General features: G+C 36.8%; 1 long non-coding RNA gene and 1 other non-coding gene across 2 annotated transcripts; one reads left to right on the forward strand and one right to left on the reverse strand.

Moving 5' to 3' along the window:
• Nucleotides 1-213: 213 nt before the first annotated feature.
• LOC140144911 (uncharacterized) lies at nucleotides 214-11,148 on the reverse strand. Its single transcript, XR_011857958.1, has 3 exons — nucleotides 11,042-11,148; nucleotides 7,886-7,936; nucleotides 214-1,012 (listed from the first exon to the last, which is right to left on the reverse strand). It is a non-coding gene; the product is annotated as an uncharacterized lncRNA (long non-coding RNA).
• Trnat-agu (transfer RNA threonine (anticodon AGU)) lies at nucleotides 9,986-10,058 on the forward strand. Its single transcript has one exon. It is a non-coding gene; the product is annotated as a tRNA-Thr (tRNA).
• Nucleotides 11,149-23,313: the final 12,165 nt, after the last annotated feature.

The following is a 23,313-nucleotide window of genomic DNA, read 5'->3' on the forward strand; positions in this document are numbered from 1 at the left end:
GATCATTAAATGTGAGAGTCTCACTATATCCGCTATTCTGTAAAGCTGTTTGATATGGCGGAATGGCAGACTTGAAGGCCTGTTCACTTGCAGAAATTTTAGTGAGGCGTTTGTTTATACTGTCCGGAATATTCTTTATAATGGATGGCGGGTGATTGCTGTCTCTATGTACATAGAGGGGGTTATTGTTGGCCTTCATGTAGGGTCTATATTCCCCAACCATCCCCATACATCGTTATTACTCGTTTTTATATTCTATGGTGTCAAATATAGCTTCAAAACGTTTCATATACGCTCTTAACTTAATTAATAACCACACAGGGTGACATCACTTCACTAATGTACTCAATATTAGCAATTTGGAAGGTCGACCTGTCGTGTTATTTAAACATGCCAAAAGGCTTAAGATACACAACAGTGAACTGAAGTCAATGTTATTAGTTAAACTTCAACACAACTTGTGTATTTCTTGTAAGCTAAATAAGCAAGTAGTATTGAAGTTAAATTTCAATTACTTTCATTTTATTACCATTACATATGAATGTGCAATTCTATTAATTAACTAAAGACCTTTCAATTCACTAAGTGATGTATAGTGATCTGTTTGAAGCAAACTGTTGATTTACAGTTGACCTTATCTGACTATTAGAATAATAATTCGAGTTACATTTTAGAACTTCATATAAACTAGTATTGTTTCCTTGTTTACCTCTAATGTCTAGAGGAACTATTTGAGATGTATATATCATCCAAATTGGAACATTTTAACATTTTAATTTCTGTGTATTTGACCTGTTCCATGCATCTGGAAGTGGGTAATTTTGGAGTGGAGCATATTCAGAAGTTGATCACCATGATATAAGGAAGCCAAATGCCAAATTGATGCTTTTGTCCACTCTGTCCGCGTCTTGATTAAATCGAAATTTATCCTCACGGACATTCTTTTGGACACGCAAACGCACACCAGCCTGGACAACCATACTTATTTGCACACTTCTTACAGTAAGACGTCCTGCACATTGAAAAAAGAAAACAATCGAGACTTTTAAGTATCTTGTGAGATATAAATGCATTATCAAGATTAGTCGCACAAATGTGATGTGCCTTGTGAATGACAATGTCAGTTATGAGCTTGTGAATATTTTGAAATCTATAATTTTTTTAAATGTTGCTAGCAAAAAAAATAACGCTTGTTTATTACACAGGCTAGGAAAGCCTGATTACCTTTCCAGAGGAAGGCGATGGCACGTTTATCAAAGAAATCTTTGTACAATCCGATGTACAAAGGATTATAAATTTGATATTTTTCACATTTTTGATATATAACAGTCCTCGAAGTAAATTTTATAAATTTAATGATATATTCTTAAAGTGTTTGTAGCTGGGATGAAAAGCCGATAATCAATTGAAAATTTTGATCTTTCATATTTAAGATATGGATTTTTTTCCCAAAAAGACCTATTTTTTTGTGTTTTGGAGAAAAAATCCATATCTTCAATGGGCTATTCCAGAAATTAACGGCACCTACCCTAAAGAAGACATGGGATTCCCAATAAGTTTGCGTTTTCCCATGTCTTCTTTAGGGTAAAAAGCCGTCCTCAGCAATTGCGAGCATCAACATGCGAGGGGGGGTATACACCCCCCCCAAACCCACACACACGCATTTGAACATGAGAGTCCGTGATCATTATTTTTAGAATCCAATTAAATATTCATAGCTGATTGATCATTGATTATCGGTTATCGACTATCGATTAACACCATCTCAAACGCTGCTTACCAGCGTGCTAAGGTAAGACTGTGATGAAATCCGTAGGGATGATACTCTATGCACTACTGCTGGCTATATGATCTGACCTCATTGTTTACGAGGTCAGATCTTAAAAAAAAGATTAAGATTTTCCCATGTCTTCTTTAGGGGTGGGCCAAAATATCTGGATGCGCCCATATAAGGCAGGGTCACGTGACACAAAAGTTCGGACGCTCTGAGAGGCTGTATATCAATCTTCTGTCACAGTTCCATAACAGGGATTAAAGAGTGAAGTGAAAGCAGCAGGCGGAGTTGGGTGTATGAGGCTATTATTGTCAAAGTGTCCAATATTCCAATATAGTTTGTTTATTTCTTTATCATGTAGGCCTACTTGTACACGAAATTAGGGTCAGGGTTAGGATTAGGGTTATGAGTAGCATTAGGGTTAGGGTTTGGGTTCGGGGGTATCATTTACATGAAGTATCAGCTTAGAATTTGTTTTCGTTTTTTTTTTTTTTTTTTTTTTTTTTTAAGTTATTAAGCATATATAAAGATCTTATAAAACGATTTTGAAGAAAATTTATTTTCGAGTCCCAATTTTTTTTCTTGAGAAAAAGGCAGTTTTGTGATTTTTCTTCCATAGATGACAATGTTAAAACTATTTTTGCTGTTATCCGTTTGTCAAAATGGAAACTCGGATGGCTTTCAAAATACAGTACCACGTGCCCACGGATATGATGATTGATATAAAAAGTTTGAAATTTACCATCAAAATCCGTAATAGTTTTCATTTTATACCAAGAGAGATTTTCCAATTCAGAACAAAATATTTGAGCCTCATTTTACGAAAAATGTCATTTTTAAGTTGTTGAAATTCAAAACGGAAACAAATTTCGTTCCTTCAGGTTGCAAGAGATACGATGTGCATAGAAATGATTAAAGAGTGTGCTTTTATAGCACTTTGGAGAAAATCATTTTTTCAAATTAATGCAGATATCCCGTTTTGGCGTTTGTGTAGGCCTATACATTTTCAAACATTGAATATGGATAAACTAATGATTGATTATCAATAATCGATAATTGATTATCGATAATCGATAATCGATAATCAATTATCGATTATCAATTCCTCACCCAACCCCCCCAGGAGATCATCCTTAGCAATTCCTAGTTTTGTCGGTTGCGGAGGCCTATACATTTTCAACAATGAATATGGATAAATTAATGATTGATTATCGATAAATGATAATTGATTATCGATAATCGATAATCAATAATCAATTATCGATTATCAATTCCCCTCACACCCCCCATGCCCAGAAGGAGATCATCCTTAGCGATTCCTAGTTTTGTCGGTTGCGGAGGCCTATACATTTTTCAACAATGAATATGGATAAACTAATGATTGATTATGGATAATTAATCATCGATAATCGATAATCGATAGTCAATAATCAATTATCGACTATCGATTCCGCCTCACCCACCCCCCCCCCCCCACTACCCAGAAGCAAATCATCCTTAGCGATTCCTTGATCATCATTTGCGTGTTTGGGTTTAACTGAACGTTTATAACTGATTGATCATTGATTATCGGTTATCGACTATCTGTAATTATATATTCTCCCCCACCGCACCAACTCTAGCACTACTTTACAATGGCATCTACTAGCGTGGTGGGAAAAGCTTCTGATTATGAAGTTGGGGGGGCAGACCGTGGGCTATTCCAGAAATTAACGGCACCTACCCTAAAGAAGACATGGGATTCCCAATAAGTTTGCGTTTTCCCATGTCTTCTTTAGGGTAAAAGCCGTCCTCAGCAATTGCGAGCATCAACATGCGAGGGGGGGTATACCCCCCCAAACCCACACACACGCATTTGAACATGAGAGTCCGTGATCATTATTTTTAGAATCCAATTAAATATTCATAGATGATTGATCATTGATTATCGGTTATCGGTTATCGACTATCGATTAACACCATCTCAAACGCTGCTTACCAGCGTGCTAAGGTAAGACTGTGATGAAATCCGTAGGGATGATACTCTATGCACTACTGCTGGCTATATGATCTGACCTCATTGTTTACGAGGTCAGATCTTAAAAAAGATTAAGATTTTCCCATGTCTTCTTTAGGGGGTGGGCCAAAAATATCTGGATGCGCCCAATACGAAAGGTCAAAATGTTTAATTGATCGTCGGCTTTTCATCCCACCTACATACACTATAAGTATAAGTTATCAGATTTATAAAGTTTACTTCGAGTACTGTTAAATATAAAAAATATCTATGTTTAATCATTTGGCATAAAATGTGTATTACATTATGAATTTCAAAAAATCAAAATTATTTGATATCAGAAGGACATTCTTCGTATTCAGAATGCAATTCGATATGTCTAATGTGCTCTAATGTTCCACAATAAATACTGTCCAAACGTTTATACCCCATCCCTTAATAATGTTGTATTATCATCGATACATTAATACAGATGGTTTTAATGGAAATCTGTATTAGGAACATATGGGGTTTGTCAAAGACTTATAAACTCGGCATTCGATTTGTATTTTGCATACCCTGAGGAAAATACAAAGATTTGCACAAGGGGCGCGTTCGCCCCTTTGAGGATGGGGCATGTTCGCCCTGTATTTTCCCCGGGCGGACTTACCTCAAACTGGTGGGCGGACCTGACCCATCAGCGTATACCATTTAACAAGGTAAAACTACTGAAAAGCTTGTTTTTTTAAAAGTTATGTGGTATCAGTATTACTCATACCACCGTTTATATCCTAATCCATAATCCACCCCCCCGAAGTTGTATACAAATACGCTTAACCTCACTTTGGACCTCTTAAGCTTTACCTGAACCCGACCCCTGCAATAAATTTAGTAACTCCACAGAAGAGAATGAATGCTCTGTATACTCATGCTAAATGTTTGTATTGAATATGTTATTGTTATGTTTTTATTTACCGTCGTTTTATCTTTTCTGTTTCTGTTTCTGTTTCCGGTTTCGGTTTCGGATCTCATTGTTATTTTGAAGTGTTAGCATGGTACGTGTGAACAATCCTTTAATCTAGTCTTTTGTTGACTACAGAAAAGTTGAACAAAGATAACTTCTGTTTCGGTTTCGGGAGTTATGTTAATTTCTGACATGAAAAAACGTGAGATGAGAGGGTTGATGCTAATCTAGATCTAGACAAAAGAAGTGTCTAAATTTTACTGTCGTAAATTCGCGATAAATTGTACGGCTTCAATTGACTTGCGTTGGGTGTATAGGTACTCCAGCCTAGGCGGGAGTAGCTCGTGAAAATAGCCCAGCGTAGAAATATACATTAACATGATTAATATAAATTAATCAATAGTAATCAGTGCTGCCAAGAATTACGTATACTTGTTCGTGCAATCGCGCAAAAATCGGTCATATTATAATTATGTAGAGATTAAACGGGGAATTATTTTTGTCCCAAATACACCTTAAAACTTGGTAATATGCAACACCAGAGAAGTGCGTTGAAGTGAAACTAATAAGATTTCTTTCATTGGAATTGGTAATCTGATAATTACGTCAGGCAAAATTGCCAGACTCAAATCTATTTTAAATGTATATTATTTGAGAGAGTGGGGATGATGAGACGAGGAGATGATCTGGTGGAGGAGAGGAGAAGAGAGAGAGGAGAGGAGAGAGAGAGGAGAGAGGAGAGAGAGGAGGAGAGAGAGAGAGAAGAGAAGAGAAGAGAAGAGAAGAGAAGAGAAGAGAAGAGAAGAGAAGAGAAGAGAAGAGAAGAGAAGAGAAGAGAAGAGAAGAGAATATAAGAGAAGAGAAGAGAAGAGAAGAGAAGAGAAGAAGAAGAGAAGAGAAGAGAAGAGAAGAGAAGAGAAGAGAAGAGAAGAGAAGAGAAGAGAAGAGAAGAGAGAGAGGAGAGGAGAGGAGAGGGGAGGAGAAGAGAGGGAGAGGAGAGGAGATCGAGAGAAGAGTCGAGAGGGGGCGAGCAGAGCAGGGAGGAGTTTGTTCCTTTTATTTTAATTTTTCCACATTGATCATAGGCATACTGCTAAAACAGTGAGAGGGGGAGAAGGGTAAAGGAAATACAACATCCAATATAATTCAGATATCCACATAATTCAAATAATTCAAAAGATGGCACAGGTGAGAGTTGGGGAGGGGGAGAGACAGACAGACTAGAAAGAGAAGAAAGTGAGAGGAGAAGAGGCAGGGGTCCTTGTTTTAAATGTCACAGTAATATAGACCATAATGACACCAAATTTGCGTTCGGACCTATCCTGCCTAGTTAAATGACTGACATGAGTAAGATTACCCACTTGAGACGCCAGTGTTGCATATAATTGACTTATCCAACCTTTATTGACAGACATAAGTGTGATTGACAGCACCTATTACTACCTCTTCAAATGAGAAGCATGATGCCCCAAACGTAACAATGAAGTCAACCTACACACCATCCCACTTAGTCCCTTGCGTTTTCGTTTCTGAACAATAGAGCTCCCGAAACAGAAAAGATAAAACGACAGTTAAAGGAGTATTTCGTGATCCTAGCATCCTCTTTTTATGGCATTTTTCAGTACATATCCACGAAAAAGCATATTCCCAAAATTTCAGTTGATTCCGATTTTGCGTTTGCGAGTTATGCATGATTATGTGTATTACACTGCTCCATAGACAATGCGTTGTAATTTCGTTCTGGTGCACCAGAACGAAATTCAAATTTCACGATATCTTTGCAAAACGAATTAATCTGCAAGAAATATTTTGTACATAAACATTATGTAGCCAGAGGTTTCCAGTGATATAAAAATCTCAACTTTTTTGAGAAAAGTGGGGGATGAGGCTGTGGATCACGAAATGCCCCTTTAAGGTGAACTCACCCCACCATATGGGCGAACCTGCCCCCAACATGGGACAAGTTCGCCACTTTGCAAACAATTTTTGTTTGCTCTATCCTGTTGCTATTGTAAGACCTATAGTTCTGAGATTGTAGTCGTATATAGCCAAGACATATGGCTTTCACATGAGCTAATCAGGTCATCCCTAACCTTAAAATTGACATCGCTAGGCTGGTCGGAAAAAAATAGGGCGAACACTCCCGGATAGGGCCTACTATACACAATCATATTTTCTTGGCCGCTGAACTATTTTTCCCACTGATGAAGGCCTATGCATTTTTAAGTTAGAGATACTTCATAACGTGTTCCATGTTGAAATGTGATAAATCTGCTTAAGACGATTTATTTGTATTATGACTTTTTTAATATACCTATTTATATAAATTATATATCTCATACCTAATCAAGAATATAAGAAAATAATGTAACGGCCGTAGATATACGCACTTATGTATAGTGAGACCCGTATATGACCTTTGACCCCGGTTGACCTCTGCTGCCTGAAGACCTTTGACCTCGGATGACATTAATTAATTAACGACTCTTTCATGAGTAACGTCGTTTTGCATGCCGTCTATTGATAGGAATTTGCAAGTTATGTTGACAAATCTAGCAAATCTAGCGAATGTAGTATCATACGCAACACGACCAACATATACGTGTGTCCGCCATTGCCCATGTTATTTTAAACAATAATTGGTTAAATTTTGCGGCACAATGTTTGCAAACAAAGTTTTATGGTAATCGACACTATAAGCGTATGATATAAACTTCAAAAGTTAAATTTAAAGAAAAAATATATTGCCACGTCAAATGGTCATGTCTGTTATGCTAATGCCTTCCAATGTCCTGTTTTGGATCTGCATAATATTGTAAAGTAAATTAATATTCTTTTATTATGATATCAGGTTTTTGCAGCTGTAGACTGCTACTTTAACTAGTATGACAATGCGCTTGCAACAAAATGGAATTCACACACAAAAATAGTACAAACCTTTTACAGCATTTTGATTAGTAATGAGAAATCCATAACTTTAAAATAACTATTTTTTCCGTAACTATCTCACTTGCTTTAAGCTTCAGCTTGTGACCTGGATCTTATACCTCTCTATTTAAACTTGTAAAACCATTTTGTATAAAAGGAAATGTATGTTTTGCCAAATATGGCTTATTCTATAAGAAATATGTTTCTGTCATCACTAATCGTAGCATAGGACGGTACTACTTACCTCTTGTTCAGTCGTTCTGACTCCTCGCTACCAGAGTTAACAGGTACACGTCTTTAAGGAAAGAAAAATTAAAACAATATCAATGCAAGATCATTAATGATGTCACATATGCATACCCCATCTCACACCCCGGTCCCACATGTGAAGAGAAGGGGTAGGGAAATGACAAACAAAATTAATTTCCGTAATGTTTACCTAAGCCTTTTTAGAACGTTTTAACCAAAAATTGCCCACCCCCGGCTTGTCAAAAAACCTCAAGTGTTCCCTTCATCCAATCAGAATTTGTTTTTTATATCAAACGAAAGCTGACACTTCCCCCTAAAAACGTTTTCAGTCACTAGGTCAACAGATAAGAGTGCACACCAGTAAATACAAGTCTCCTACACCCTGGGAGAAAAAAATCAGTGTTTCAAACGAGGAAACGTGCAATACGACTGAATTAAATCCATTAGAAAAGGCTTAAAACCCAACTATTAGGCCTTGATTCATATTTAATCCTCATTTAGGCCTGGGAAATAGATTGTCTGTGACAAATGAGCAGGATCTGACTTTTTATTACAATTTGGCTAAACTTTCAAAATGTGTTACATTTCAGAAACACCAAGCTATTTGTAAGGTGGCGTACGCTGTATGGGCTATAGGGTGATCTAGTCGGCATTTTTCTGAAAAAAATGCTGGACTCCGTATATAATTTCTACAATAGATGACTTCATCTGACCTTTGACTTGCAGAAAGGGTAAGTTTTGAAGAACTGAGTCGCTCTGGAGTCAAGAAAATGACGTTTTCCTGGACCCTGTTTGTACAGAAAGTCAATGGGAGCTATTTACTGGTGTGCACCCATAACGCAATTCATTGTTATAGCAAGGCGAATGTAGAAAATCTGTTGACAATTACCTATCCAAGCACATTTTTTGACCAAAATGTAGGTTTTAAAAGTCAAAACCTCAAGTTTTCCTTACAAAATGTTTCAAATTTTATGTCATTAAATGAAAAGACACACTTATATTGTCCATATACTAGAGTCACTAGAATGAGCAATGGTCAATTCTCTTTGAATTGCAAATCTTGTACAAAAAGTTACTATTTTCGCCTGTTTTGTCATACAGTTGTAAATTCAATGAACTATGACTTTTAAAAAGGAGCGCTTACAAATTGATATGTTTGAGAGTTATGAATGATTATGTGCTTTTAATGAATTAAAACCATAATGTGTGATTTGCTCTACATCAGCGACGACCTCAATTTTTTTTCTACTTTTTGCATGGTGTATTAAAATACCATGTGAAAGACTAAGCCTGAAGTGCTTTAATTACAGTAAATTTAAGTTTTTATATTAAAACCGGATATTTCCGGTTTTATTCAGAGTTCACTGATCGAGTGGTGGTTAAACACATCGCGTAGGCCTACATGTGTATTGTTGAATCAGTGACGTATATCACTTATTAAGAAGTATAACAACTGCCATGTCGAGAAACGCCATGGGTCATTATATGTGTTATTTGTTTACAAAGTTTTCTTTTTATCTGGTAAGATTTGATTTGATTTGAGTTTATTTATGGTTTGAGCAAATTGGTGAAAAATAGGTATTTTGCACTTTTTTTCAATAATAATAATAATTATAATAACATTAAAATCCACTGAAAGGGAAGTGGGAAAGGGAAGTTATAAACCGGACTATAAGGCGAAATAAGCCTTAGTCGGATGTCCTCGGCTCATTATGTGCCTTAAAGGTCGGAACAAAATGGCCATGCGTGGCTGTGGACTCAACCTACCATGGCGATTTCTGCCATGAAGATATCGGGGGGATGACACTGTGCGTCGGTCTAACAGAAAATCAATTTAAAACTAGATACAGGAATCACACAAGCTCATTCAGAAACGTCAAATATAGATCCATTAAATTAGAGTTCTGGAACAAACCGTTTTTATTTTCTGGGAGACCACGAAGGCTGAGTGGTAAGACGGGTCGCTAATCCAGCCGATATAGGTATACTGCCATGGCATTTAAAAAGCCGTACTAGGCCTATATGCATGGTGGAACAATACGTAAAGCAAAGCCTCGCCTATATCGGCTGGATTAGCGACCCGTCATACCACTCAGCCTTCGTGGTCTAGTGGTTAGGACGTGTGCATAGTACGCATGAGGTCCCCGGTTCGAGTCCGGGTGAAGGTTTTTGCTTTACGTTCTTCGTGGGTTTTTCTCTATTCTTGTTCAGTGTCTTTATATTTATTTCATAGAGAAGCGCATCGTTCCGATCCCCAATATGAGTACTGCCAGTGGTTTTCCACTTTCCCGTTCAGTGTATTTATAATTATTTCAGTGGATTGCATCACTTGGTGATCACCCAGCAGTATACCATGGCATTTAAAAAGCCGTACTAGGCCTATATGCATGGTGGAACAATAAGTAAAGCAAAGCCTCGCCTATATCGGCTGGATTAGCGACCCGTCTTACCACTCAGCCTTCGTGGTCTAGTGGTTAGGACGTGTCCATAGTACGCATGAGGTCCCCGGTTCGAGTCCGGGCGAAGGTTTTTGCTTTACGTTCTTCGTGGGTTTTTCTCTATTCTTGTTCAGTGTCTTTATATTTATTTCATAGAGAAGCGCATCGTTCCGATCCCCAATATGAGTACTGCCAGGGTTTTTCCACTTTCCCGTTCAGTGTCTTTATAATTATTTCAGTGGATTGCATCACTTGGTGATCACTCAGCAGTATACCATGGCATTTAAAAAGCCGTACTAGGCCTATATGCATGGTGGAACAATAAGTAAAGCAAAGCCTCGCCTATATCGGCTGGACGAAGGTTTTTGCTTTACGTTCTTCGTGGGTTTTTCTCTATTCTATATATATAAATATATAAGTATTATTTTTCAGGTGACTAACTTTGGAATTAAAAGTACACAAAAAGGAATCAGCAAACAGCGCATATTATAAAGGGTAGCTGGATCACGGATGTGATGCAAACCAATGAAAGAAAATAAACAGTTGAACAACAGAAATTGGTAAACAGCTCTGACCAAGCTTTCGCTATTAATACATAGCTTCTTCAGGGTAAAATTTACATGGAACAAAAAAAAATATATATATATATATACGTAAACGGCTAGGTCGCATTAACAATAAAAGACCACAATAAACATGCTCAAATTACATACCTGTCCTTGTCCTCACCAGAACATTTGGTCGTAGATATGAATGCCATGAGCACAATTAACACAACAAGGATAGTTGATTTCATCATGTTGCTAGTAGTATGGTTACGAGTACAATGAGAAGTATGTTCACATTAAACGCATATTTATAGGTTTTTGGTTGGATACATTAACCATGATGAACGTGCAAAATGATGTAATTGAATTTGATGAATTGCAAAATGATGTAATTGAATTTTTGCGGTGATGTATTCAAACACGTTTTGGCGGTTTGGTACAATTGGTGATCCTACTTCTTATACGCTACTTTTCATACCCACTTGACCCGCCTTATTGTTGTTATTATACATCTTGTTTAAATATTTTAATGTAAATGAAATCTATCGAATTGAAATGGCTAAATCAGTGTAATTAGTGAAAAATTCATGTTTTAGAAAATATTATCTATAAACCTAGCTCGTTCTTTCTCATTCGCCGCCATAATCTCCAGTCGTTTTAGGATAAGCTACCTTTTCGTAAGAAAGTAAATCTGTCTGTCGCATTAATATCTACACATGGTGACATTATAAAATTTAATATTGTCATTGCATGAAGTATTTAGCCTTTTACTGCTAGAAACATTTGGGATTCAATGTACTGCCCTAGTTGCTGTAAGCAAGTTCATCAAAGTTAGCAGATCAAGGCATGTGGTTATTGGTTTTTTTTCTCCTGGTAATTGGTCAATACATGGTAAAGCAAACACTGAAAGCAAACTTTTAAACCAGGGGTAAGGGCAAACTTAAAGTACTGGTAGGCCTAACTGGAGAGACGACGCAACGAAGAATCCCAAATCACAGCGCCAGGTAATGACCGGGCCACCGAGTGCAAATGTGCATTTATTTTGGTAGGTTCATGTTGGTTTTAAATTTTGGGGCGTTTTTTCCGAAATTTAATATTTTGGTGATATTACAAGAAAGCGACATCATGCCAAAGACAAATCGTTTGGCACAAAGTTTGTTATTGTTAATACAACTCTTTTCTGCATACCTACATTACAATTCATTTTGGTGGTTTAGTAATATCATAAATTGTGTGACTGTATTTTGGCGTTTTCAATGCGTTTTAAGCTTACCGTGGAATTAACGCTGATATCTGGTCCTGCTCCTTTTATAATTTCTGTCTGAACGTCGGCTTTTGCAAATAATATGATATAATTAATAAGGAATCTATATATGAGGTATATAATAAATACTGTTCTCCATTGAACTTTGAATTTGATTAAACAACGATATCGATACTGAAGATGGTACTGGTAAAATGAAAATATTTTGGCAACTATTTTATCCCCCTATGTGTTGATATATATTTTATTTTACAGCAACTGCTATCTACTTAAGATAACATTGATTGAAAAAGCTGCCACAACATATTTTGCTTGAAATTCGCAATGTCAAAAAATGACACTTATACTTTCAAATTCTACTGAAGCATGAATTGCAAAACAGTTGCGAATAGTTGCTTTTAATTTGCAATCGATATGTGCAAATATTAAAATGTTATCTACAAATTTCAGTAACCTCATTGTTTGTGTGTGTGTGTGTTTTCAAAACTCAAAACAAAAATATCGATTTTATCTACAATGCAAAAGGTGGTCTAATTTGAACAAAAAATAGGGTAATTCAGAATACGGGACATATCGTCGTCCGTATTCCATAGTGGCGTATAGTGGGGCGCCGCGAATAAACAACTTTTTGAGAAAATCGGGTTTGAAGAAATGCCAATTTAAAATCGAGTTGTGTAAATCAGACATTCATTATATTTTGTAATGTGAAATTTCTGTAGTAAACTAAATAGATTTTATTGTTATATATTTTTCAAAAGAAATAAATACATACTATTGCTGGCAAACTGACAATAAAACTATACGTCACTATGGAAAACGAACAAAACGCAATACCCTAACCTTACGTTAACCGTACGCCACCTCGGTCGCCGTGTAATCCCTATGGCGTTACTTTTCGTCGTTCGTATTCCATAGTGGCGTATAGGTCCGATACGCGTACGCCACTATGACATACGATGTTTTTCATTTTTGCCGATATTTCATAATTATAGAATGTGTATAAAAAGTGGCGTATGGTCGATACGCCACTATGGAATACAAAAATGTCACTTTGTAACTATACGCCACATTTAATTAATTAATTACTAATTAATTAGCTAATTATGAAAGATGAGACTTAGAAAAAATGAAAGAGAACATCATTAAAAACATATGTGCCAATTTTCAAAAAAATGACCAAAATCACTATACGCCACTATGGAATACAGCCGACGATATCTCTTATTAACTTGCTAGTCCTTATACTAACTATAATACCAAACCTAACCAATTACGCATATTCTTCTTTCTAGCCCAGTAAATACCTTGTATTGAGCCCAAAATAATGTAAAATTGCGAATTTGTTCCGATAAATACGACATTTAAATACGATCATTTTTTGACATCAATGTAGGAGGTAAAACGCTGAGACAGTATAGAAGTGATTTATTTAATAATGTATTATTTAACGGCTTCGTATGACAGATGTTTCAAATGGACAAATCATTTAGCATAATGTTCATAAGAGTCAGGAATATTTTTTCTGCCATGCTGGAAGTTTTGTAACCCGTACTTTTTATTCCGTTTCAATGGCAACGGTTACACTATTGAACCCGATACACACATGTGTACACGTAATACATTGTGTCAATACGGCCGTATTGGCACGGTAGATGCCGTGCTGGGATGGATATTCTGTATTACAGCATACGTATGGTCACGGTGTATCCGTACTTTAGTACAGTATTAGCGCCCTCTGTTGGTCATAATTCACTTTAGTACGTAGTAATATGCGACCCCATAGAATATAAAAAGCAGAATATTGGTATGTTAAAAATCAAAATGAGGTATGGCTGGGGGTGGTTACGGGGCGTTATCTCAAAAGACAATATTGCTCAAAGATAATATTGTTCGAAGTTGCGCCGCAGGCTTATAAAGAAACGATGTTGCTCCAAAAACAATAGCAACCCAGCAAACACAAAAATGTTTTAAAAACATTTTAAATAAGTTATATTTTGGCTTTTGGTTTAGGTAAAAACGTTTTAATAACATTAAAATGTCGGGTTATATAAAAGTCATGAAAACGTTTTAAAATGTTTTGTATGAAAACACACTACAACAATATTTTTAAATGTTTTCAAAAAATGTTATTGTAAACTATTTTTGCAAACATTTTTGCCAAATATTGTGTCAATACTTAAATAACATTATGTTAAAATATTTGAACCCAGCAAACACAGAAATGTTCTTAAAATTTTTTTTTTTCAAAACCTTTTAATAACTTTTAAATGTCGGGTTATATAAAGGGCATGAAAACGTTTTTAAAACGTTATTGAAAATATTGTGGGCAAACATTTTTCGCAAAATATTTTTTCAACCCCCAAAATAACATTCTATTTAGAATGTTTTGTATCAAGTTTATAAGAATGTTTTTGGAATGTTATTAAAACGTTTTTATACACTTTATATAACCCGACATTTAAACGTTTTCTGTAAAACATTTTTGTTTGCTGAGCAGTAGATTATCAACAAATGTTTTTAAGGTTATGAAAACGTTTTATATTATACCCTTTATATAACCCGACATTTAAACGTTTTCTGACAACCTTTTATAATGATGTCGAAAACGTTTTGTGTTTGCTGGGAAACAAGCTTAAACTATAAATTCGCCCCCGATAGAGGACAGGGCCTGACGAATGAGGGAAATTATGGGGTAAAGAGTTATCTCAAAAGACAATATTGCTCAAAGATAATATTGTTCAAGGTTGCGCCGCAGGCTTATAAAGAAACAATGTTGCTCCAAAAACAATAGCAAAAAGGCTTAAACTATAAATTAGCCCCCGATAGAGGGAAGGGTCTGAAGAATGAGGGAAATTATGGGGTAAAGAGTAAAATATGTAAAAGTATGCCTATGAAATGGGTGACGAGCTGTCCGTAAATATCCATAAGGTTACTCTTGCTTTCTTGCCCTGCGGGCCCTTATATTGGGGCCCCACTTGGAGTGATTAGTCGTCGTATGGGAGTCGCTGGCCTCGGGCCTGCCGGCCCTGCGGCCTTGATGTTTTGGTTGATACTGGGCCCCTATTCCTTTATATATTGTAATGACCTTGAAATGTAACTTCTAAAAATACTAGTTTTTATATTCTATAGTGTTATATTACCTCAAATATTTCTTCACTACGTTGAAAATACGTATTAAAGTGAATTATGACCAACAGAGGGCGCTATTACTGTACTAAAGTACGTGGTATTTTGACAACGGGATACATCGTGACCATACGTATGCTGTAATACAGAATATCCATCCCAGTACGGCATCTACCGTGCCAATACGGCCGTATAGACACAACACAGTGTATTTTTTTTCATACAGCTCTATACTCCGTTGGTGATCAATATTCTATTGTTGACACCGATAAAGAAAGTTTACATATGCATTGTGACATAGACGTGTGATTAAATATATTCTATACAAGCACCTGGATCATAGGTGAATGGGCTAAATGTGTTCCTTTATATATTGTAATTCTCAAAATTAAATATATCTCAAATTCAACTTACGATTTAAAAATCGTTACGCATAAAATGCAGTAAAAATATATCCAGATCAAACAGCAATGGCCGCTAATTAGTGTATTTAATTTCAAGTTAGTGTATTAAAAACAAAACCTGGGTTTTGGGTTTTACCTGAAAACAAATCTAATTTCCTTGTAATAGCAACACCACATGGAGTACTAGAGCATGTACGCAAATCGTAATAATGTGTAGAATAGAAACTTGGTGGTATCTCATATGATAGTCGTATGATGCTTAGCCTGAGTCGCTCGGCCTATCTCGAACAAAATCGCCATGCGTAGCTGTTGAAAAACGAGCAATTTTTGACACGAAGATATAGGGATGATGGCGCTGTGCACAATGTGTTATGTGTACACTGTACAATATGTGTGTATTGGGTCAATTTTTACACAAAACTGTCACATTTTAACTTTATATCTTAAAACTAAATGGAATAGAAACTCTATATTCGATATACAGAGCACATGACACGTTGATATTTAATATCTATGAGCGATATTATCACTTATCTCAATATATTTTGATTTATGGGTGAAAATGATATTTTTGACCAAAATCAGTCAAATAAAGTGCATTTTATGCCTACTTGTGAATTTCAAGAGGTCACAGGTCAAAAACCATATGTCACAGATAAATGTTGTGATAGACTCTCAATAAATTGCTACTCCTTTGATGACGCATAAGTCGTTTTTGAACAAAAAATCCCGTGTAAAAATTATTTTTTTGGTCAAAACTGCAAAAAATATCAACAAAAATGACTTTTGCAATCACAGACTCCTGTCTTACAGGATCAGGATATGACGTGACAGCCGTCCACTTTACCGATTTGGGCAATGACCTACTACACTTTCAAGTTCATCATCTGCCGCAAAAATAAAGTATAGGCGGTGGTATATGTCTTTTGTCTCACACGGGCCAAGGAAAACCGAGCCACCAATTTTTCATCGTTTGAATACATGGATTATTCTGTGACTTCCAATGGCTCCTTGAGACTTGCAAAATACCAGCCACCACCTTCAAAATGAAACAAACTTACTGTGGAGATACTATTGGTAAATTATGTTTTACAAGTCCGATATTTTACTCACGCTTTAGGCGTTTCATCTTCTGATCGGAAGACTTCATCAGTAATGAGCAGGGACAGGCGATTTGCGCGGAACTTTTTTTCCGCGCAATTCCGCGCAATTGGCTATTTTTTTCCTCCCTCAAATCGCCTGTCCCTGGTAATGAGCCAGCAACACTCCTCACAATAATATTGTTTGATGTGGTCATGTATTAATTTTTCGAACAAAACATTTCAAAATGTTCATTTCTAGACATGGACAATACGAACAGATATCACACTAATATACATACTTTTTAGTTATTTTTAATATAGATTTTCACTTTTTTATCAAATTATTCTTCCTTTTCTGCCTTCTGCAGGTATAGGCCGGTATAGGCCATTGCCTAGTTAACGTCACTGTGTAAAAAATAACCAGCCAATATTGTTTGTACTCTCCGAAATTCTAGAAAATATAGTTTTGTAACACGTCTTAAATTTTTAGCTAATTTAGATATTTGGAAATATTCGCACTTTGGTGTTTTAGTAAGGAAAGGCACGGCATGCCTGCAAAATTTCCTGTGTAAATCGAATGCAACATTTAGTGACTATCACTCACTTGTAGACCGGTCTCTTCCGAAGGGCATTGAAGCTAAACCACTTGACGGATATTTTTGTACTTGACGTCAATCAAGAATAATGTATACATTACATGTAGGCTAAAAACTGAGTAGGTGGGGCATCTGCAAATATTCGTACTTCCCTGTAAATGACCTGTCCATAACTTTAGTCAGTGCAGCGAGCCAGGGGATTTCAAGTGGGTGATTATTGATTGGCAAGTGCCATATTTGGGTAGTCCACCATTCAATGTGGAGGATAGACTAGACTTTTTCGATTGATTTGCCTGGAGTAATTTCATGTTAACCAGGTTTAAGTAATGCAAAGGTCGAATCGTGTTTGCTGTGCAGCATAAGTGCACTATGGTATGTTCCTTCAACGCGGTTTTCTGATCCATATTGCTTTCTGATCCATAACCTTTGCTCCCTCCAAATCAATCTCATGATTTTACTGTGACAAATTGTCCCGGTGGGCCACTTGTATTTCAAGGTGGACACCATGCTCGTTTAAAAAAACAAGTAAAAAGGGTTGTTTTTCAGCATTGGGCAATTACAGCGCTGTACCTGTTTAGGGTGTCAAAAATGCAAAAAATCAGGAAAAGGGGTATACTTTTCCAAGCAAAATACTTGCTTAGGGTACCAAAGTTTAATGGCAACATAAAAAAGGGTGAAATAGGCTATGTTTGGCTTCAATCAGAACAAATCGTGGGTAAAACATTAAGAAACATCAAACTACTCATAATTAAACAAGAACCTGAACATGAATTTTCACTTTCTTAGTGTTGAAAAATTTGCAAAATACTTGTTTAGGGTATGTTTTGCATGCGCTGAGTAATACTCGTTTAGGGTGCGTTTCGATACATATATGAGCATGGTGTCCATCACGTAATGTAAGTGATACATTAGCTATTCCATGTTTTCTAAAAATGCGAGTGGCTGTCTCTGTCATTTTTTCAACATACGGTACGATCACAAGTCTTTGCTTCTTTCTGTAGAATTCTGTTGAAATCAGCTCCCGTTCACTCCACTTACTTTGACGAAAGAGCCTGTGCCCTGAACTACACCGGGTACAGGAGAATGGTGGTATCATACTTATACCAAGAGTAAAAACTGTGATGGTCATGTTTGTTATACTGGGCACCTAAAAAGGGCGGCTCTGTTGCATTCTTACTCATCAAGACATGTTTACATGCATGTATCTTGTTTATTTGATATTTATTATGAGCTTATTTTGTACTATTTTGTTCCTTAGACAATGGTCTTTCAATTTCTGAAACAAAAATTAATGATTTTCATTTGTACTAATTTCTGTAACTCGTTAAGTCTAATTAGTCAGGGGTGGCTCGTGTGGCGGAGGATCATGTGGCGGAGGATAACAATGCTGTACAATGGTAATCCTCCGCCACATGATCTTCAATAAACATTATTGATGGATTTCTACTTGTTTCTGTACTTGATATCAGCCAAGTGATATCATGTTTAGCATTCATTGCCTCAGTATTCGTTAATTAGACAATTCAAAATTACTAATTACTTGTTGCTACATTAATAAAGTTCGTTGACCTCTATGTATTTAATAGGGATTTAATGTAGGCAACATTCAAAAGGATGCTACAGACAAACGAAACATGATAAAAGGCTAAAATTTCTTAAGCAGACCTTGGTTGTGATCCTCTTTACTTCAGTAAACTAAAAACTAGTAAAACATAGAAAGTTTGCGACAAATTTGAAAGAGCGCCCTCATGCTCAATTAAGATCCAAAAAGTCAATTTTTACGAAAACGCTTTGTCGAATTCTCTTTTAACTTTCAAACCTGGATTGTTGAGCTTATTGTACATCTAGTTACATGCCTCAATCATTAAAATGTGCATCTCCAGTGCCAGAAAATGGGTGGTTTAGAGAAATTTATATAAATATTGACAGATTTTTGACCACCCTGTATCTACATAATTGAAGTACTTGACCGCTAAAAGTTCCTTATGGCTAGGTGGGCAATTGGGTAACTATATTAAACATGTGTCAAAACTTTACATTATCAATGTACGTCGAGGGTGACACCCTAACTGAATTAATATTTTCATTCTTATTTACTCCAATTGTATGGTTTCTGAAATCGTCTGAGTATATGCTCTCAGAATATATACTTTTATTGGGTTCTAATGCAAACTTTTGAAGTTATAGTACCAAACCTGTAAAAGCATGTGATTTGTTTGAAAAATACACATGCAACGTAACTGGTGCCCAACATAAAAAGCATGACCCGATCTAGTGTTTCAGATCCATTGTTGGTCTGGCGGATTCAAGGATTGTGAGATCTCTAGTACAATGTCGATGACATGTACACTATCATAACAATAATATCTACTGGAAATGTATCCAAGTTTTTAAAGTTAACAAAAATAATTTGAGGATAGTATACATCACTCGCATCATAAGATAAATATCTTTGAAAAGAGCGATATTCAATCTATGATTGCAGACATACACAGGTGTTGAGTGCAACCTGCTTGTAGTGCAGGGCGAAATATTGTATAAAAATAGTTTTTACCTATTGCTATGGTAGTTAATCCTGTTACATCATCATTTCTATGGTGAATAAGCAGACTGCACTCATCACCTGTCATGTCTCCTTGAAATGTCGACTCTTTCTGCACTACAAAACTGCATTGATGAAATACAACTCTGGATGACTGAAAATATGCTGAAGCTGAACAGTGATAAGACTGAATTGTTTGTTGCCACCTCACCTCATTTTAAACGTTCTTTACCGGACATTCAGTTGCAAGTTGGAAATGACATCATCAAACCATCAGGAACTGTGCGAAATCTGGGCATCAACTTTGATGATGTAATGTCTATGGCTCCGCAAATAACATCTCTTTCCAGTTCTATTTCATACCACTTGCGTAACATCACTCGCAGACGTTTCTTGGATTTTGACACCTGCAGTAGTATTGTAAGATCACTTATTTTATCCCGACTAGATTACGGAAATGTGCTTCTGCTGGGAGCAAACACAACCCATATCGACATACTTCCGCGCCTTCAAAATTGGGGTGCAAAACTCAACTTTTCTGCATCAAAACGGAATCACGCGACTCCGTTTTTAAAGCAACTCCACTGGCTCCCTGTGAAAGAACGCATTCATTTCAAAGTACTGATATATGTTTTTAAATGCTTAAATGGACATGCTCCAGGTTATCTAGTTTCATACCTTACAATCAATCACGTACCGGACTTTGCTCTGCTGCAGATACAACCAGGCTTACTCTACACCCGGGCGGGGGATCACTCACATGTAATGGAGCCTACGCATCCGCGTTAATAAAAACGTCGAAAAGGGTCAAATTTTGGCCATCAGGCGATGCCTTCATTTGCACTTTTTAAACTTTTTAAAGTCTCGCACACAGTTCAGAATTGTAGAAAATATAGATCAAATTCAAATATTATTTTAAAAGAATATTTTTCAGACTTTTGTCACACGTATGTTGAACACTTTTCCTTGTCTGATGTTGTTCGCTCCATTTTTTTTTCTTTTTTGATTGTTCTGCTGTAGGAGACCTGTTCTTTTCTGTGTCTCATCATGACTCCTAGTTTATTGCGTTATTTGCACAAGTAATTGTTTAATCGCCATTTAGGGTACGGTTTTGGTTAATACGCCATTTATGGTAGGATTTTAGTTATTCACACCATTTAGGGTTTGAAAGGTGTCGAGTTACGCTATTTAGGGTAGCAAATTAACAGGTGCTGGTTCCGCTATTTAGGGTCCATGCTTTGAATTTGTTTATGCGCTGTGGTCTAGATGTAACGGCGCTTTATAAATGGGGTGTGTATGTATGTGTATGTATGTATGTATATGCAATACCGCTCTTTTCAAAGACACTAATCGTGCAGGTGCGGGTGAGACATAAATTGTTCAGAGGATTACGATCCAGGTCTTGGTGCTTATTCTTTGATAATCGATGGTGCGATGGAGAGTTACAGTGCAAGGCGTATTTATATCAGCTGCGTTACTTTTTGTGCAGACTTTATATTAGATATCTTCCATCACACAATAGAGGATACATGTAGTAAAAAAAAAAATCCCCATCATTTATTCTCTATTAAGTAGGTGTGTTCAACTGTTTTGGTTTGTTGGACTTCCTTCTTCATACTTTTTTAATGAAAAAATATTGTTTTTTATTTTTTCACTTCCTTACAGATCTCAAAATAAAATAAAACAATGATCAAAGCTATATATTCACCATGCATTCTTGTTTATTTCATGAACTCTTGTCTTTCTAATAATTATGTACCAGAGAAATAGGTGTAAAATACATTTAGTAATGAAGTATGAGATAATGAGTGCAAAAAGACCATTTATTTACAGTCTATTGGCAGCCACTAGTCTTTTGAGAAGGCTTTTGTGCAGACCTTGATTTTTTTGGGGGTGGGGTACCCTTTGTCAAGGCCATTGGGCACCACTTGTCAACAAGGAATGAAGAATGCCTTGAAGTTAATAAAGATATGGGGCCCAAAAGCCAAAACTGAAAAACTGCAGGCAATGGCCCTGACTGAAATTCGAGCCCAGCTTGTGTGTTAATATGGTGCCTTCACAAACGACTAGCATTGACTGACATCGGCTAGTCTTTCCTGAAGGCTTTGGGTGTAAATGCATTGATGCACAGCCACAGCCTTCATGAAATAAACAGTGTCTGCCAATAATAAACTATGAACACTCCTTTAAAAGCATTTATAAGTCAAGGGTTTACATGTAGGACCTTCTTTTATTTATTTATTTTAATAAATAACAGACATTAACGAGGCCTTATCTGCAATAGCTGCCAGGTGTCATATTTTAGATATGTATAAATTATGGGGCAGCTATTGTAGTTAGGGCCTTCTGGTCCTAAACCCTTGATTAGTGGATACTCATCATATTTACGGGGATGAAGGTAAACCAGTAGCGTAGCCAGCAGGAGGGATGGAGAAGCGGGAAAATGGGGACAAGAAGAAGCCTCGGAGAAAAGAAAGAAAGAAGGAGAGGGAGAGAGGAAGGGGAGGGGGAACATAGATAGGGACGATACGGACGTTTGCCCCACCCCCGGACTGACAATGCTGGCTACGGACCTGAGGTACACCCCCTTGTGCCCCTGACACTATGGATCAGCTACTAAACAATTTGGTCTACAATTACTCTACATCCTGCATCCGCTAATCCTAAGGTGCGCTAGTCATAAATGTCACTAGTCCAAGAGAAAAAAGGGTCGCTAGTTTAATGGCTGCAGATTTTCCATTGGGTCTGAGTGCTTAATCTCGCCGATAAAGTCTGCGGCGTGCCCGCAACCCAAGACGCAGACCCAAGCCGATGCGCCTATGCTGAGAAATAAAATACTGTTGCGATATGCACTAACAAAATGTGTGTCTGCTCGATGAAAAGCCATGTTCAGTCACCCGTTCATCGGCTTGATCGGCCCAATTCCTACATTTCTCGCAACCGGCTTATAACACTGACAACAATACCCTTACAAATTAGTGTCCTTGAGTGCGTTGATTCTTTGCCGGATTATATCGACTGATCCACAAATTGCTCACGGTGAGTAAACTCAAGTACGTACTACAATAAACATTAATATAAAGGTTTTGAGTAATGAATGGCAAACCGCAGAGCAAGAAGATGGCAAGATGTTGCGAACTCGATGCCCATAACTGCTCGCGAATTATGGCTACACTATATTAATTCATCGGCGTGCTGCGGCTTGAAACTGCAAGACGCAGTAGAGCCATCGAAATGCAGCGAGACGACGCAGAGGTAATCGGCGAGATTAAGCACCGGGTCCTTGCTAAGATCTTGCAAACCTTATTTATTTTTGGACTTGTGAACCATTTCCTATTTTCTCGGACTAGCGATCCGTATTTTTGGACTAGGGAACCTTGGCTATACATTGGTTCCCCTCAAGTTCAGTTGTGACGTAGGTGC

Source organism: Amphiura filiformis, unplaced genomic scaffold, assembly GCF_039555335.1.
Source record: "Amphiura filiformis unplaced genomic scaffold, Afil_fr2py scaffold_97, whole genome shotgun sequence".
NCBI lineage: Eukaryota > Metazoa > Echinodermata > Ophiuroidea > Amphilepidida > Amphiuridae > Amphiura > Amphiura filiformis.